Here is an 18,861-nt window from a genome sequence, read left to right on the forward strand (position 1 = left end):
AAGAGCGCTGTTGACCTTTAAGAATAATTAATATCATCAGGATAGCAAACGCATCCAAGGAAAATAATGAGGAACATTTTCATATTGCATCCGAAAGCCGTGGATGGTGAGGCAGATGGGCTGTATCTAAGCAAAGCCTAGCTTCCTTCTGGGGTTCCCTGTCTCCTTTCACCACTCATACCTCACTTCCGGAAAGATCCGAGAGACCTATGTAGCCTTCGCACCACTGCATAAGGCTGTTGTTGCTATGGCCAGTTCTGTGGTCCTTCTGTCAGCCTAGGCAGACAAGGGTGCTAAGCACTCTCTCACTGAATGACATAGAGAACCTCTTCTTTTTCTTAGTATCTGAAAACTTTTCTTTCTTCTCTGGTGACTCAGCCAGGATTGACACCTTAAATGCAAAGCCCTAGGCTTGTAGTAGGACCTCCTCCTCCGGACTCTCACCTCACTGTCATCTCCCAGAACAGCTCTGATGGATGATATGATATCAGTCAGTGTGGTCTAGGGGTCAAGTATCCATCTATCTTAATCATCATTCTAGCCTTTGTAGTCTGTAAACATGGTGTTGGGTGCATCATGGCTTAACACTCTAGCCCCTCCCAGAATGCCTGCTGAGTTCTTAATCCTCTTCTGCGACTCCCTGATTCACCCTTCCATGGGGAAGTCTTCCCTGGTCACCACCTCTAGATTACTAGTTTCCTCACCTACAGCTCCCAAAGTTATCCATCCCTTTAAATTAGCATTTGTCTCTCACTCTCTCTACATACATGGGCCCCTAATATCCCTGGAACACACAAAGTCTTCAGTAAACATCTGTTGAATGGGCTCAAGCATACATGAAAACAATATAAAGTAAAAAAAAAAAAAAAAACCTAGGGATACAACAGTAAGGCATCCAGATAAGTATCAATCTCAGGAGACCACATATCCCGGTTTGCCCAAACAGTCTCTATTTCACATCCGGAATCCCATTGTGTTAGCTTCCTTTTTGCTACCCAAAATGTCCTACTTTGGACTTCACATTATGAGATCACTCCACTTATTGACTGCCTACTGTGTGTCACACACCCAAGTGCTGACACACATCTGTGAAAAAGGAGGAAAGGGAATTCTCTAAAATAGTAAGCATTGTGTCAGCAGGCTTTCTCTGCATACAAAGGCTTTCTCTACTTAACTTCACCATTCAGCACACTCTCGTTTGGTTTCTCTACTTAACTTCACCATTCAGCACACTCTTGTTTGGTGGCTGTTCCAGGCTGGGGAATGCCAGTCACTGGGTGTACAGGGTGAAGGAGCCATGATTCTCTACAGCAATCTGTTCATGCACTGTGTTTCCAGAAAACCCAGAGAAGAGGTCTGGTCCAAAAGAGACAAGAATTTACATTTCTCCATGGCCTGTTACACTCCTTGCTGACCCTACAATGTCACAGCCCAGCTGCAGCACCCATATATAACAGGTATCTTTGTCCAGAAATGCTTGCATTTAAACCATAGAATGGGAAAGTCAGAAAACAATCACAAGAAAGGCTCACAGCAAATAGAAGAGACCCTGGGAAACTATTCCCATAACACCATAACTCCACAGAACTCCGTTCCATCCCAACATCATACCCACACATCAGAGTCCCATTTATCTTCGCTAGAGCTCTTGCATCCAAGCATATTCCCCAGCTGCTACAAAGTTGAAGACCCGATAGATGCCCTTCCTTCTAAGTCCACATTGGTTAACGCTCACTAAAGTTCTCCCTGCCTTTACTGTCTCCTGGGTGTCAGAAGCACTGGCTTCCTCCCTCAGCCTCCCTGACTATAAGAGCATGGCCTTTCTCCTCAGCTGGAGCTGTGGGAAGGAACCTGCTACCCTCCCCACCAGCCCTGCCTCATCTCTGTCTCACTCCCAGTGTCAGCTGAGAGCCCCTTTTTCTCCTTTAATTATACTTCTCTGCTTTCTCTGTTCGTGGCCTCATGACTCAGGGCTTTAATTTATTCACCAAACAATGTCATTACACCACTGTTTTCTGTAATTTATACCAAGCACAGGCTTTTGGCCTCTGTTGCCCAATTCTGCAAAATGTTTGGGAAAAGGAAAGTCCACTTCCCTCCATGGCAGTTCCAGAATTGCAAGGGAGAAAGCAAGATAATACTTTCATCTCCTGTTGACTATTTGGAACATGGGACCCACTCCTACCCCACTTGGTTCCATCACCAAAGAGCACTTTCTTCACTTCAGGCTAAGAAATGAATAGAAACTGAGGTCGGGAGTACTTTTTGTTTCCATTTGTCTTTTAGACAGGGTCTCACAGTATCTGAGACTGGCCTTAAACCGACTATGTAGCAACAATAATATGGAACTTCTGACCCTCCTGACTCCACCTCTTGAGTGCTGAGATTACAGGCAGGCACTGCCACACCAGGTTTCTGTGGTACTGTAAATTGAACCCAAGACTAAGCAAACTCTGTATCAACTGAGCTTCAGCTCCCTTTTGGGGTGGTTTGATTGTTGTTTTTTGGGGGGAGGGTGGTGAGTCTTCATAAAGGATCTCTAGTCTGCCCTTGAACTTGCAGTTCTCCTGCCTCTGCCTTGGGTTCTAGTATTGGAGATAGATGGTGCCACACTCAGCTCTGGAGATAAGGCACATTGAACTTAGAGACATGAGGAAGGAAGGAGCACAGACCACATGAATTCATGTGCTTCTGTAAAGGCTGGCCAATGTGGTGTGCCCATGAACACAGACGGATTACAATTCCGACACAGAGATCTTAGCACTTTGTACTGAAGTGAAAACAATTAACTTGATAATCATTTTTCCTTGCTATGGGGACGTTCCCATGCTTAGTAACAATGATCATGTGAACAAACTAAGGAAAATTGGGATACAGAAATCACCTTCAGGAAAATCAAAATAATGAGCCACATTTATCGAGTGCTTGTTAGGCACTAACTATTATATGCTTTAAAGATATTTCTTCATTGACTCTTCCTGACAACATTTTACGGTCCGTGTTATTTTAATGATTGGTTCTCATCTGACAGATAAAGAATCCATGGCTTAGAGGTGAGGTAGCTAGTTCAAGGTCACAAAGCTGGTAAAATAGAATTTGAGTCTATTGTATTTAATTCAAAAATCCACACATATGTGCATACCAATACAGTGTGTGTATGTGTATGTGTGTGTGTGTGTGTGTGTGTGTGTGTGTGTGCATACATACATATGTCCACATTTTGAAAGATCTCTAGATCTCCAGATTGGGACTCTTGTTTTGTTGAATGTAAATGAAAGTCTTCCAAGAAGGAAGAAAATTTATCATTATGGACAGCATAACTCAATCACCTCTTGAGCTGCTCCCATAGTCTGCCCTCCTCCACCCAGACCTGTAGGAAAACCTATGCCAAGTTCACTTGCTTCACACCCCACTTAATACAAGAAATACAGAAGGCTCACCCTAGGAGCTTAGCCTGAAAGAAAGAAGAACATGATGACTCACAACCTTTCAGAATCCAGTAGCCCTACTCTGTTCCTCAGCTCAAGTCAATCCAGGTCCTATATCACAGCCTTGTCCCACTTGGAATATCCCTGGGTGGGTGGTAGGAAGAGCTCTTTCCCCACTTGCTGCAGATCTGCATCACACCTGGGAGTCTGGCAAACGGGAGCAGGGTGCCCGCCTACTACGTGTAAACAACTCTTAGGTGTACAATGGTGGGGATACCTAAGGAAATCAGCCACTAGCTGCTGTGATGATGGAAAGGGGCCAATAAAGGCCAGGCTGGGGCCTGGGAGCCTGTATCACTTGAAGCTGTGCACTGGTACCCTGGAGGTAAGGAGGGGCCCAGCTTGAGCCCTGGCCGTGGTGCTGAATCCTCAGGAGTGGGCACAAGAATAGTGATTTTTGCCAAGAAAAAAAAAATTATAATATCCCCGTGTTTGAAGATGCTGGGTTCCTGGTCATGTGCAGGGGGAGTCAACTGACCTTTTTGCCAGTTACAACAGACAGAACATGAGAACTGAAGCAGGCATTAACAGATATAAATCCATCTTTACTAATTGTGTTACCATGGGCAAGTTAGATAACCTTTCTGAGACCCAGAGTCTCCCAGTATTCCTCTGTAAAACAAGGACAGTAATAATTATTCAGTTTATGTTGGGACAGTACATATCCTGGAACCTGACACAGTCTCTCTGCTGCCTATGGGCTTCCCTCCCTGATTGTTGTGGACATGTTGATACATACTATCCATTCATTCTCTCCCTCTTGCTATGCACTGCTACATATATTCTTTCATAAAACAGGCCTAAGATCTTCCCAAATTCCTTCCCAGAATCTCCAGAGTACAAGAATCCCTCTGCCTGGAATGGTCAGAACCAACCAGCAGATGGTAACATGTCGATGACACTAGCCTACGAAAGCTAATTGTATCTTTCCAACTAAGCTGCCTGAGCCAATTCTTACTTCAGTATCCTCGGTTCTTTTCCCCACCCCAAGGTATGGGGCTGCTACAGGGCGCTATTCTTAGAGCAACTGTCACCTGCCTTCCACAGAGCCCATTGCTGTGCTGTTCACATAACTGCCTGTTGAAAACTTTGAGTTGGTCTTCTGTGCTTTCAAGCTACTTTTCAGCAATGGCTCAACTGTCACCTTGTCAAAAGTGGAAACTATTATTATTACGTGCTTCCCATGTCATGGGATAGGAACAGAAAGAAAGAGCAAGATGGTGTCTGTGCTCTGGTAAGTCTTGAAGTAGCACCAAGATGCTCAAGTCTAGAAACCAGGCAGCTGTCCTCCCATACATTGGTGGTGGCTGAGGAAACTGCCCAACGTATCAGAAAAGACACAGGACTCAGAGTCATAGGCCCAGGTCCCTCTACACACCGCATTAATTCTACCTATGTGGCCTTCAGCCGCTCACTCACTCCGATTCCTTCCTGATGAAACAGGAAGGGGGTAGTAATTGCTACTTCATCATGTTACTCAAGTAATTAACTATTGGACACTAAAGGAAACATGCCAAGGAGACCCTCAGAACAGCACATGGAATAGAACCATACAGCATCAATAATGATGCCTGTTCTCTGGCCCTTTGACACCCAAATAGATGTTCCTATTCTGCTGCTTCTTCACCATATCTAACAGGAGTCTGGGATTGTTGAGGTCTATCAATAAAAAGCATGAATTCTGAGTAAAGGAAATAAGACACTTCTCTTGAATTCTAGTACAAGTTGTCATCCAGAGATATGGAAAGGAAATGAATTCAAATGTATTGCCTCATTTGATACAATGTTAGCAAGAGCTTACAGAGATTAGATGATTGACCAAGGTCTCCCAGGTAGTCAGCAGTCAGCTGGAAACAACCCAGTCCTGCTGTGCTCCAATACTCATGTCATCAAACTAAAATGAGAGAGGTGGTAGCAGGACAAGAACATTCTAACACAGCCCCATAGCCAGAAAATTCTTAAATGCACCATTGATAACCTTTGCAAAGTCCAGAATGGGCACTGCATGCTGCAGAATCAGCCAATCCAGTTTTCTTGAGATAACCAGGGGGTTATGAAAAGGTCTGCACCAAAGAGAAAGACTAAGGAGAGATGAAGCGGACATGCCTGGAATGATCCAGGAAAAGAGAGAATTCTTCTGCTGCGGCTCAGGGCTCAGGAATGCAGTTATTAATATCCTAGATGGAGTTCTGACTGCTTAAGCTTTATTTAAGAACATGCCTGACTGTATAATTACAAGGGCTTAATTTTTTTTCTTTTCCGCACAATAAATAAGGAGTACACGGTTGCTCTCAGCAAACACCAGCCTTCCTGGTATCAGGAGGAGTTCCTTAGCTGTGAAGGGATGTTTGGTATCTAGGATGGGAAGAGCAGAGACAGTCACACTGCCGTACAAGAAGAGGTGAGCTTTCCTCTCTGAGTAAGGAGACGGACTTTGCAGAGACTAGACAGGATAAAACAATATAAGTTTCCTTTTATTATGGGAAGTGTGAGTTGGGATGCCAAGGTCAGTTCAATTCCCCTGTGGGATGGGTGCTACTTATGACCTGCTGTGAGAGGCACCAACACCATCTCTAGCCAGGTTCCATGGGTTCAGCACAGGCTAAACAACTTGCCCTCCATTGCCCTAAAACTTTGCACAGATGCCTCTGGCTTCTGGATGTAGTCAATTGCCCTGGAGATGAAACCTGAAGACACTAACTGAGGCAAGCTGGAGCTGACTGAAAACCCAAAGGCGGAATCACAACCCAGGTAAAGGCTATTCTTTGAGGAAGAAGAAGCATAGCATACTGAGGAATCTGGAAAGCAGAGGGTAGCCAGTACAGAGAGCACCAAAAAAGGGGGGTCCCACAAATTTCTTGCACCTTTAAGGTTCTAAGCTACCCAGGTCTGTGCATAGGCCAGACAATCACCTTGTAGACAGACACAGAAGGTTTGGGTCATATCTTTTAAACATCAGAGTCACAGGAGGATGATATTAAAACCTTTGGGTTACACAGGTGGAGATAGAGAGAAACAGCTCTGGGGACAGCCTTTAGGATGCTGTGACACTTACAAACAACTGAATTTGAGGTCCCTCGATGCCACTGTCTGGATCGTGGTGAGGAAACACCAAGACGCCCTTGTGGAAGGAGGGCACAGAAGCACCAGATGTGTGCAGCTGGCAAAAGAGGTGGCTATAACAGAACAGCCTCTGTTCTGCAGCCCTGAGTCCTCTTTGCACTCAAAAGTGAAGAGTTCTACTTCTCCAGTGGGTGGATGTCAGATCACAGGGCCCACCTGAGTCACGGAGTCCTTAGAAGCAAAGCATTATGGTTTGAATGTGAAAAGTCCCCCACAGGTGCCTGTGTTTGATCTCTTAGTCCCCAGCTGGCTGTGCTATTTTGGGAAGTTGTGGAACCTTTGAGAGACAAGGCCTAGCTGAAGAGAGTGAGTTGCTGAGAGATAGGCCTTGAGGTTTTAGCTGAAGCCAGTGCTTATGTGCTCTCTCTCTCTCCCTCTCTCTCAGCTTCCTAGTATATCCTATATATAACAGGTTAATCCACAGGCTCCTATTATTATGGCTGGAGCTACTTTCTGCTGTGTTTTAATCTTCATGATAGACTGTGGCCCCTCAACCATAAGCCAGGATAAATCTCCCTCTTTTAAGTTACTTTCGGGTATTTCATCACAGCCAAGAGAAAAGTAACTGATAAGCAAAGATTTTAACCCTTTTGCAAGATTGCCCTTGGGGCCTGTGGTGGCTTGAATGAAAATGGCTCCCCTAGGCCTATAGATTTAACTATTTTGTCACCAGGGAGTGGCACTATTTGAGAGGATTAGTAGGTATGGCCTTGTTGGAGCAAGTGTGTCAATGGGAATAGGCTTTGAGGTCTCAGAAAACGCATTCCAAGCCCATAGTCTCTCTCTCCCTATTGTCTGAGGATCCAGATGTACAACTCTTAGCTACCTCTCCAGCACCATGTCTGCCTGCATGCCTCCATGCTTCCTTCCATGATGACAATGGATTAACCTCTGAAACTATAAGGAAGCCATAATTAAAGGTTTTTCTTTGTAAGAGTTGTCATGGTCATAGCGTCTCTTTATAGCAACAGGATGCTTGTGAATTGTGTTGTCAGCTCCCACAGGCATGAGACCCCATAAGATATCCTCTTGGGTACCTCTCAAAATCCTTTCCCATCACTGCTCACTCCATCTTCACAATGACCCTCGGGAGGCTGAATTCCTCACAGGATGAGACCCATTTAACAGATGAGATTTGAAGAGAAAGAGGCCACCTGTTTACTCTTTACAGAACAGGTCTACACTCCTTCATTCCCCATGACAATATGGCAACCATCAACGAGGGCATGAAAGGCATTGGAAGGACTGGATGTCCATGACTTGGGATTTGGATTCTGGATTTTAGCTCCCAAGAGGCCCACTGTAAAAATTCCCAAGGACTCCTAGGGCCCTGTCATTCTGGAATTTTTGACACACAACAAGTAACTCACCCATCTAACCTCAACTTTCAGTAACATCCACAGCACAAACAAAGCAGATGCCTTCTACCAAAACATAGAGAGAGGCAAGTGTCCTTAAACGGTTCCTGGAATCCCAGATCCTCTGAGGAATTCCGCCACCTCAGACTCTATAGGCTGACAAATCTGATTAGTGTTATCCCGAGAAGTGGACAAATCACAGAAAAGGCCATGGTCAAGAAGCAGGGCTGTAATCTTGGAGGTGGAGTGATGACCAGAGTAAGGAGAAACATCTGTACGATACAAAAGAACTTCAGCAGGCAGGAGTGGATGCTTAGTGACCAATCATGCTCTACACCAGCTCGGGGTCATTACCTCCCACTCTTCTCAAGTCCCTCACTTAGGGTGACAATGACACACGGATGCAACTCTCCCTGTGACAGCAGCTGCACCAACTCTTAAGAACTACCAAGGACGGATGTGCTGGAAACTTTCCAGAAGACCTGCAGAGTACATGCCTGGCTCCAACCATACCCCCGCTATGAATCTCTACTTTGCCACCCACTCAACTGCTCGCTCTCTCTTCTCTCTCTTACACACACACACACACACACACACACACACACACACGTGAGAATCCCAGAAAATCCACAAAGCCAGGTGCTTACTTACAGCTTGGGGTTGTTAGAGCTTACCAAGGATTGAACTTCTGAAACAGTTTCGGGGTGCAGAATGTGCCACTTACTCTGTGCAGCCACAGGAAAGTGTGTCTTGCGGCTAGTATTAATAACCTCCATCTATCGTAATTATTCCCTAGTGTTGAAGGAAAAATCCTAGGACTTTGTTCTTTAGACAGGATGACAAGAGGAAAGAGGTGTCATGGCTAAATCAAGGCTCCCAACCTCATTCGTTTTCCTATTTTCCAGTCACTCTGGTTCATTCTTGAGATATTCTCTAACACTGAGGAAGTGTGATTTAAGGAGACTCACTCCTTGTCACTGGGGATACTTGCCACCGATGCAGAGACCAGCCTTTCTGCAGGTTTTCTTGGGGCCTGGGCTGGGCCTCTTAGAAGGGTTTCAGAGTTGTTGAGGGGGCCCATCCACAACCAGAGATGAAGTCAGCCTCAGGCCAGTGCAAGGCTTATCCCTCTGGGAGACTTGGTGCCCTTCAGGCTCAGGACAGTCACAACAGCTGGATCAGTAAGACCTCCCAGAAAAGGCAAAAGATCTGCAGAACTAAGACAATCCCTCAGAGAAAAAGGGGTTAACCTGGGAAGCAAGGAGGATTTTGCAAATTCATCAACAAGAAACAAGGGAGGAGACATGAGACTCCAGCTTGCTAAAGAATGAAGCAGGACTGAAATTAATGATGACTCTAAAACAGCCAAAGGACTAAACTCATTTTCTAAATCTGTCCTTAACAAGAGAAATGGACAAAAGAGATGTGGACAAATGGGAAGTAATGAAGCCTTAGGGGAGGGGAAAAAAAAGAAAAGAAAATCTACTGAGAATAATCAAGACTGGAAACTGTGAACACACCGTAAAACCCCCAAGGCTTGGAACCGTGTGGGCCAAAGGCCAGAATGTTTACTCAGCAATAAACTGAATATTTCAACATTAAAAGTTGACAATAAAAGTCTTAACGGTTTGGTTCAGGGGATTCTGGGACCCGAGAAGCTTGGAATCAGGAAGAAGGGAGTCTAAGGTGACTTTAGGACTTTCCTTCTAAGAGGGCTGTGGGAAAGATGCCATAAGCATGCAGGGGGCCAGCGAGAGCAGTCCACGGCCGCATTATCTGGGTCACAATGGTCCTGCCCTAAGCGGATCAGAATGCTGACCATGAAAACAGTAAACAGAGAGAAATTGCCATGGAGGACATGAGTATCCAGGACCACAGGAGACTGGAGGAGAGACACAAATGGATGTGAAAAGAGAAAATCAATTGAAGAAGCTTGCCACATGCCTCACTAGGGAGTTGGGAATAATTTCTACACAAGGCCCCAGGAGAGGCAATTGCCCAGTCAACTAATGGTGTCAGTGGACTGGGAATTGGCTGCCTTTGCAGGCAGCAGATAAATGTATAGTGGCTGAGAAAGTCAAGTTGGGAAGCTGCAATTTGGTGAATTCTGTAGCACAAATTCATCTGGGGTTCAATAAGACGATTTGTGTAAGAGGAACAAGAAAAGATGTGCTCTGTGCCATCAAATGTCACAGGGGCTGGACTGTAGGATAAATGAAGGGACCCCCCACCCATCGCCAGGGGTCATACAGTTCCACTGCAGTGGGAGGAGGCAGCTGCCCAAGCTGAACACGTAGGCGTGAAGTCACAGGATGCTGGAGCCATGCCATCAGCATTCTTCTTTCCCATCTCCCACCACACACACTTCAGTGGAATGAGCACACACAGACATGGGCCTGCCTGAGGCAGGGTCCAAGGAAGGTGAGGGAGAAATGAGCCCTGAAAATGGGTGGCTGGAAGCCTGGGGCTCTTGCAACCACATGGCACAAAACAGCTCATGTTCATTCAGTTGATCATTGAGAGTCTTTTTTTTTTTTTTTCTTGTTGAGAATCCACCTACAAAATAACTGCTAATGACCCTCAGAATGCCAGCTATCTAGCTAAGAGGCACTGCCCACTCACCCACACCCTGTCAGTGACCAGGCAGGAAGCAGGAATTGGCTGCAGATGCTCGTATGGTGGTCTCTCATGGACCGTCCCTCATCAACAGCCAGGGCTGAACAGAGGCTGGAATGGGGTTATTGTAAGGACGAACTTTAGAGCCCCAGAAACAAGTTACCTGTGGTTGGCTTCTGGCTCTTCCATTTGGTAGCTGTGGAATTAGGCAAGCTGCCTACACTCTCTGTGCTTCAAATGGCCATGAGTAAAATGGGGAGGGTGATTGCATATACTTACTATTATGAGCACAGAATAACATATAAAAGTGCATTTGGCTTAGCATACGGCAGGGTTCCCAGAAGCCGTGTCCTTGGAAGTCATTGGATTGGAATGCCTGACCCTCCAGAGGGACAAGACAGGTGGGGAGAAGGCAGCAGGTAGGGCCAAAATAAACTGACAATAGCTTTCCTCCAGCCTTGTCCCCCTGTGGTCTCAGCTGTGTCCCAGCTTAGACCTTTCTTCTAAGTAGAATTTCACAAAATGCTAAGGTCAAGACTGGGTCATTTAAATAGTGCCTTGATTTAGAGGTGTGGAAACAGGCTTAATAGGCCTAAGCAGCTTATCCAAGATCACTGTACAGTGGAGAGAGACAAGAGGGTGTGTGAGGCCTAGTTGCCCAGAACCACTACGTCCAAACAATACCTCTTACACACTGACAGCCATCCTCATGAGCCCCCTCCCCACACTTGGCTCCTCTCCAGGCCACCACTCAGATACACCACTACCTATGGCCCTGGTTTAATCTTCCCAAATCAGTGAATCCGTGCAATTCCTACTCCATGGGCAAATGGCTGTATTTTCAAGTCCTGTTCCACTGGCAGCTCATTCTGTTTATCTGATGGCCAGACACAACAGCCCAGAAGCAGAAACACGAGACCAAACAGCTCTAGGAGGGAGTCTAAGCGGATATAGCTGTGCATATACACACGGTGGCAGCAACTGTGTCCTAAGCAGGCTTTTTACCCACACGTACAGCCCTTCTGAAGCCCAACTCCACCAGCACCCAGGCCACCGGGACCATCTCTGACCAACAACCCCTGAAGTTCCCATAGCCCTCCAGTACCTCATGTGGGAAGACCCAGAGAATGACAGCTGCCTGTGCAGCATGTCAAAAGTTGCAGGACCGTCGTAGCCTGCTCCTTACATGCCAGTTTGTATATTTAAATGTTAGAAGGCTCAAAGCTAGCCCTATAAGAGAGCCCCACCCAGTGGTCTTCTGAGACCCTTCCTGGCATGGTGAAGGAAAACAGGTAGCAACAAGGCACGAAGAGTGTGGTAGGCTCCTGGTGGCCCATCTGCTTCATGTGCAGAGTACAACTACTGTCATTTATGGCTCCTCTTTTTCATCTTCTAGTGACCACAACAAAAGCTTATTTTTTTTCTCTCTTACTACATGTCCAGGGAAGGTCAGCTGTGGTATAATCCCATCTTCTTCCCAGCAAGATTCGGGCTAATGGAGCAGCCTCCATCTGGAGCATCACTACATTCCACTCCATAGTAGAGTAAAAAAGAGAGAGAGAGAGAGAGAAAGAGAGAATATAGGCCTCGCTGCAAATTCTTGAAGCTTCTGCCAAGAAAGAGTACAAAATGTGTGTGTGTGCATACCTGCATGTGTGTGTGTGCATACGTGTGGGGGGGGATGGGTGGTGGGTGTGCTCATATGTATGTAGGCATACATGTGTGTACTGGTATACATATATGTGTGTGTGCATGCATGTGGAGGCTGGAGGTTGATATCAGAAATATTTCTCAATCACTGTTCCACATTATTGTTTGAGAGAGGGTCTCTTAATCACACCTAGAGCTCAAAAAAATGCAAGTCTCACTCACTTTCTCTGGGGTTCTCTTGTCTCCACCTTCTGAAACTAGAGATACAGGCTAGCCATAGCACCCATCAGGCATGCCCATGGATTCTGGAGATCTAAACTCTACTTTTTGCTTGACAAATGTTTTCCCTCTTGATCATCCTGCCTCTACTTCCCAAGTACTAAGATTACAGAGGTATGCTATCACATCTGACAGAAATGGTATTTTTTAAATGACTCAACTGTGTACCTCTCTCTGGAACACCCTCCGAAGGAGTTCTTAACTCGTGCAGAAAAGAAGTCTGAATAGCTCTGAAATTTTCTGGAAAACTGTCTATATATGTGTGGAGAGATCGTATCTCTGAGGACAAATATTTACATTATTTTGGTAAAGTCAGGGATTGAACACAGGTCATTTACAAACTGGGCAAACTGTCACTAAGCTATGCCCTCAATCTCCCTATATTGGGGTAAAAATCTATAGTTTTAATCGGTCTCTTTAAAGGTTAAAATAAAAGTAGGTGCCACTTCATCAGAGTCCCTGAGATGGTAAATTTTAAGAACAGGAACCACATCCTGTATGTTGATTAATTGTCTTCAGCATGCAGCACTTTGAGGGGATACAAAGGTCTCTTAAATCTTGCTTCACTACATATTTATTAAGTCACAGAACAAGAGAATGACCATCACACTGTCAATCAAAAAAAGAAAAATTGAAACTCATTTATACTGGGCCAGACAGTCTCCTCAATGCTTAATAAGGGTTTACATGTTTTATCTTGCTAATAATAAGCACATTATCTCCATTTTCCAAATGAGAAGATAAGGCACAGATATGCAGGATGGTGAAGTCACTTTCCTGGAATACTCAAATATATACGACAGAACCAGAGCCCAACGTCAGTCAAGACATCTCAAAAACATATGCTTCTACCTGCTCATCAACACCATCCCACTAGTGATGACATTTAGTGAGAGGCAGTAACTCACACAGGAGATTTTGTGGAAGTTCTGAGCAGGCAGAGCTAAGAAAGCTCCGAGATACACTGCTCTCCAGCTTTTGTGCTTTCCAGCATTGCAGAGGGGTGCTGTTGGCTATGACTCTGTAAGGGTTCGTTTTTGTTCATTCTGGATTTTGTTGGTTTGGTGCAGTATGCTGTGTTTCATTTGTAATGCTGGGCATCAAAACCCAAGACTTCAAACACCTTAAGCAGGTTTATTTATTGAATTACTCCCCACATTCTTAGAATGGCAGTAATTCACATATATCCTTATTTTCCAATTAGATGCAGTGGTTCTTGCCACACAGGGGCACTCTGGCTGGATAGGATCCAAGGAAAGTTGGTAGGGTAATGTCAAGAAAAGGATGTCACACTAAGTGTAGTCTTTGCCCTACCCCTGCTCTTACACATGAAGGTCTTGGTGAGAATCATCAATCAAGACATCTTCTCATCCAGAGGGCAATCATTCACCTTTTCCAAGGTACTGAGTATAGAGCAGTGAATAATACAAACTCTCCATCCCGCAGAAATTTACTTTCCAGTAGAGGACATCTAGAATGAACTTTTACACAAATAACTAATTGCTTATTTTTCAAACAGTCAGTAGACCAAAAAAAAAAAAAAAAATTCCAAGGAAATGATTCAGCCACATGATATAATAAAAAGTGATAGGTTTGTAAAGAGCAGAAAGGCCACTATATTTGAGTGGTCAGAAAAAGCTTGAGAAAGCAAGCAATATCAGAGAAAATATTGTAGGTGGTAGGCAGGTCTTAGACCCAGACATCTAGCCTGGGAAATTTCTCCAGGTCAGATGGGTCAGCAGATACAAAAACTCCCAAGGTGGGCAGTGAGCCTGCCATGTCTAGGAAGTGAGAGAAGGCTCAAGGCTACAGCAAAGAAAGCACATGGAAATTAGACAGAGAGAGAAGCCATGACTTGAATCCTGAGGCCACAGTGATGGGCTTGGACCTTTACTATAACTAAAGCAGGAAGTAATTGGGGGAATTTTAGGCAGAAGAATGGCACTGTTGAATTTACGTGCTTAAAACATCACTCTGAGCCAGGTCTGAGGGTTCATACCTAAGGTCCTATTCTCGGGAGATAGGGGTATTGAGAGTGAAGAAACAGCTTCAGCTAGCTAGTGAGTTCAAGGCCAGTTTGGGCTACAAGATGCCTTGTCTCAAAATACAAACAAACATACCAAGAAATCATCCTTACATACTTACTGAGAGGAAAATATAACTGTGAAAAGCAGAGGCAGGCTGGCTGTGATAGAATAGGCATGTCCTTCCAACTTTTAGAAGGCCCAGGCTAGAGAACATTGGGTTTGGGGCCAGCCTGAGCAGTACAGTGAGATCCTGTCTCAAAACCAAACCAAACAAAGCAGGAATCCCACTTTGGCAAAGTTAAGCTTGCTATACGATTTAGCCACCCACATAGGGGTGTGGAACACTGAATTTGAGAATTAGTTCTAGCAACTCTTCCAGGTTAACTATCTGTGATCTCTGAAACTGGATACCAGTGAGCAGGGAGGGCACCCTGAGCCCTTCCTAATGCATTTAGTTAAGCTCTTTGCACACTGTTGTCTTACTGAAGGTTCAGAACAACCCTAAGGAGGAAGGGCTTTTAAACCTCCTTCCAAACTCTCAGAAGCTCATTAGCTTCCCCTAAGGTCAACAGCAGCAAGCAAAAATCTCGGACTTGACTCTCCGAGGCCCTCAGTCTATTACTATCAGTAAACTAGCGAACCCAATGTCTGTGTCCTCAACATAGAACAGGGAAGGAAGGCCACTTGAATAGGGGCAGCAAGGGGACACGTATGCCAGACACTAAACCCTCTGAGAAACAGTCTCAGTGCAGAGGTAGGCGAAGACAGGGAGGTAAGCATTTAGTATTAAAATATCAGCACATCAGCTTGGAATCCAGAATCAGACTATTTCAACCTCTAGTGATTCGTAATACATAATAAATCAGCCTCACCATGTTTTCATCCCTGTTCCCTCAGGAGAAATGAATTGCATACTGTCCAGCCAGTATCCAAGAGGAGGTGGGGCCTCCAGCCATTTTCTTGATCCCTATCCACCTAAGCGCTGCTGACCTTCTCTCCTTGAAAACGTAATATCATTGTCACAGTTGTGCCCAAATCAAGGCATTCCCACCTTAGCTCTTCCTCATACCCGGCAGCAGGCAGCCAGCATTCTCAGCTGAACAGATCAAGCAGATGTCTGCTTGTGAGCAGTGTGGGGGATAGACTGTCATCCTCAGCTTTGTAGAAAAGAACCCACAAGTGAACATGAGAGAGATCCCTCTACAACCAACTCCAAGAGATTAAATAGTCTTTTGACTTGCTGGACTCTTACGTTATATATTCTTGGAAATAAGTAGGCCATAGGCTAATGCTATGAAATCTTTCACAATAAAGATATTCAGTTAGTAATGCAACTGTTGGTACAGGATCTGACCTGAATAGGGAAAGAAACTAAACAGCTTTCTCAACCGAAATCTTTGAGGCTGGATAGTGCTAAATCTCCAGGGAGAAAATGCAGCTTTCTAATAAAACTTTAAAGATCCCACATCTCTCCTATAAGAAACACTTGCTGAGAGAACCAGAGAGAAGAAATACTCCAGGGATGGAAGAAAATACACAGACTTCAGAGTCGGAGGGATTGGAGCCCTCAGCCTGACTACTTCACTAGCTTACAGTCTGACCTTAGAAGAAATCTACCACTGCTTGTAGACCTCAGTGTACTCATCTACAGAATGGGAACAAAGGAGCTATTACATAGAGAGATTCAAAGTGAAGTGAGCCTATATCTGCAAAAGCACTCACAGTAAATTCTTAATGAGTATTAGTGTGTATGTCTGTGTGTGAAAGAGACTGAAAGATATGTGTGCTTCTGTGTGTATTGTTCATATATGTAGGGTTCACACACATGTGTGTATGTGAAGGCCAGAAGCCAACTCCAGATGTCATTCCTCAGAAACTGTTTCTGTTGTTTTTCTAAGATGGGTTCTCTCACTGGCCTGGGGCCAGAAGCCAACTCCAGATGTCATTCCTCAGAAACTGTTTCTGTTGTTTTTCTAAGATGGGTTCTCTCACTGGCCTGGGGCGGCTGATCTAGCTGGACTGGCTGGCCAGGGAACACAATGGATCCTGCCTGTCGAGTGCCAGGATGACAAAACCACATCTGGCTCTTTTACATGGGTTCTAGAGAAGCAGACAGTAGGTATATTATAGGCATGGTGGGGATGGAATGTGTTTGTGGAACAGAAATCCAGCTGTTCCAGGATAAAGAGAGATGAGGGAAGCCACTGGGTCATCTTTTCTCTACCCTTGGGCTCTGTCACCAGCAGCAACAACAACAGCAACAGATCACGTCACATCAGGAAACATCATTTCTGAACTCTACTTTCTGGGCTAAGAGCCATACAGGGCATTGGTCATGTAGTCTTTGCCTAGAACAGACATTGCCTTTATGTTTACTTTATAGTTTAGCATGGAGATATTCTTATTATTGGGTTGAAAAGTCCTTTTTCTTGGGGATCCTAGATCTAAACAAGAGGGTTTTAAAAACACCCAGTCTCTCAGAAAAGTCTTTCCTGGATGTGCATTCACCAATATCTCACTTTCATTCTGCTTCCAGCAAAAGAGAGAAATTGAAGCAGTCAATAGGAGATAGTCATTTACTCATAGACGATGAAGGAAACCCAGAGTTCTGATTTCTGGACATATTTGCTGCCAAAACTTGACCTTGACATCATGGGCTCATTTTCTGATGTATGGGAAGAATTACAACTAGTGTCGGGGACAGCTTCAGGGATGAGGGACAGTTGTCCCACTCAGATGATTGAGATTAACTTGGGCAAGAATATCATCCTTGCTTCTTCTTCTGAACAGAGGGGGGCAGAAAAATGTTCTCAGCCATTTCCCTTTTAAAAAGAAAAAGAAGAAGAGAGAAATAGCCACCAAGCCAGGGCTTGGCAATTAGTGTTGGAGTAAGTGATCGCCTTGTGATTGCTCAGCTGGGGCCTGAAGACTTGTAAATGCATTTAGATGACAGAAATAGAAGATGCTGTGAGAGAGCAGCAAAACCTGGAGAAAATGTCCCAAAGCTGCCAGGAAATTCACTCAGAAGGGATTTGGGGTGTGTCTTCATAAATGGACAGGGTTTGCTCATAAAGCCCAGGCATGAGCCAGACTGTGTGCCTTGCCCTCTGGTCTCTGCTGTCTGCTGTCTGTAACCTTCAAGATCCTCTGGAGCCCCCACTGTGTCTCACAGAGCCCTTTGAGTGGGTGCTGGCGCCCCACCTCATCTTGACAAGATCAAGTCTAGTGGTATTGGCTGCACCTCACCTCACAGCAGTCAGCTGGGGCTGTCATGTGGCTCCCCAGCCCAACCCTCCCCACCTGATCTGCTACAGACATGTGGTTTCATGACCTCTGTATGTTGTGAAAAAGGAGACCTCTTGGATATCAAAAGCACTTTCCCTTGGGAACTTTTACAATGAAACTCAAATCCCCAATAAAATAAACACCTGGAACATCTGGTCGAAGGCTCATCTCTAGTTGCAGCTATACCGGCTGTGAAGAACACACACATCAAGAGAATCATGCCATGGGGTTTAGAACAGGGCAAGAGGGCAAGAGTGAATTAGTTAAAAGGGAGGTCTTGGTTCCCCCCCACACACACACCCCCAGTTGTTAGTACCTATGGTCCCAAGCAATGGCCAGGGAGCTTGCTATTTCTAGAGGGAAGAAAGAAAGTTCAACACAAAACAGGTAGCTGAAAGAGATAAGTAGCTATTTCACCCTGTGCTTGGGAAAACACACAGACCTGAGAGTATAGTTTCTTTTCTATGAAAAAAAAAAAAAATTACTCCCCAACAATAATTCTTCAGGATCTCTTGTGACCCCACATCCTCTGTTCTCTACTTTTTCACTGTATCTCTTAGAAGCTCTGCTTTTTAAATAAATTTCTAGCCAGCAAGCTCCCTCCTATTATCAAGTGCCAACTGACAGTGGCCAAAAGCAAGATTAGTCAACCTGCCGGTAGGTCCTCTGTTCCCTCCCCCATTTGTAGCAGGTACTGTGCCATCCGGTTCATGAACAGACTCTGCTCTTTGCGGACACACCCCCTCAATGGCCACATGGCTATTCTTGAGAAAGAGCTGACCCAGACGAGAGATATACCCCATGTGCCAGTGTGCCGGTCGGCTTGCCCCTGGGCACTTTCTGGGCTCTCTTTATATTCCCTTGCTTCGGAAGAAGTAACTTTCCTCCCTCCAAATCCCACAGACTGCCTACCAGAACTAGACTTGAAGACGAAACATCAGCCTGGATGATTCTACTCCTTCAAGGTCTAACCAGAGCCACTGCCAGGAGAAGCCATTTCACTAGCCAGGCATGGCGAGGGCCGAGATATAGAGT

At 45.1% G+C, this 18,861-nt stretch overlaps 1 protein-coding gene across 7 annotated transcripts in view; it reads right to left on the bottom strand.

Moving 5' to 3' along the window:
- Ntrk3 (neurotrophic receptor tyrosine kinase 3) overlaps positions 1–18,861 on the bottom strand; it is a 385,009-nt gene that overhangs the window by 303,564 nt on the left and 62,584 nt on the right. The window lies entirely within an intron of this gene.

Source organism: Meriones unguiculatus, chromosome 14 (assembly GCF_030254825.1).
Source record: "Meriones unguiculatus strain TT.TT164.6M chromosome 14, Bangor_MerUng_6.1, whole genome shotgun sequence".
Lineage (NCBI taxonomy): Eukaryota > Metazoa > Chordata > Mammalia > Rodentia > Muridae > Meriones > Meriones unguiculatus.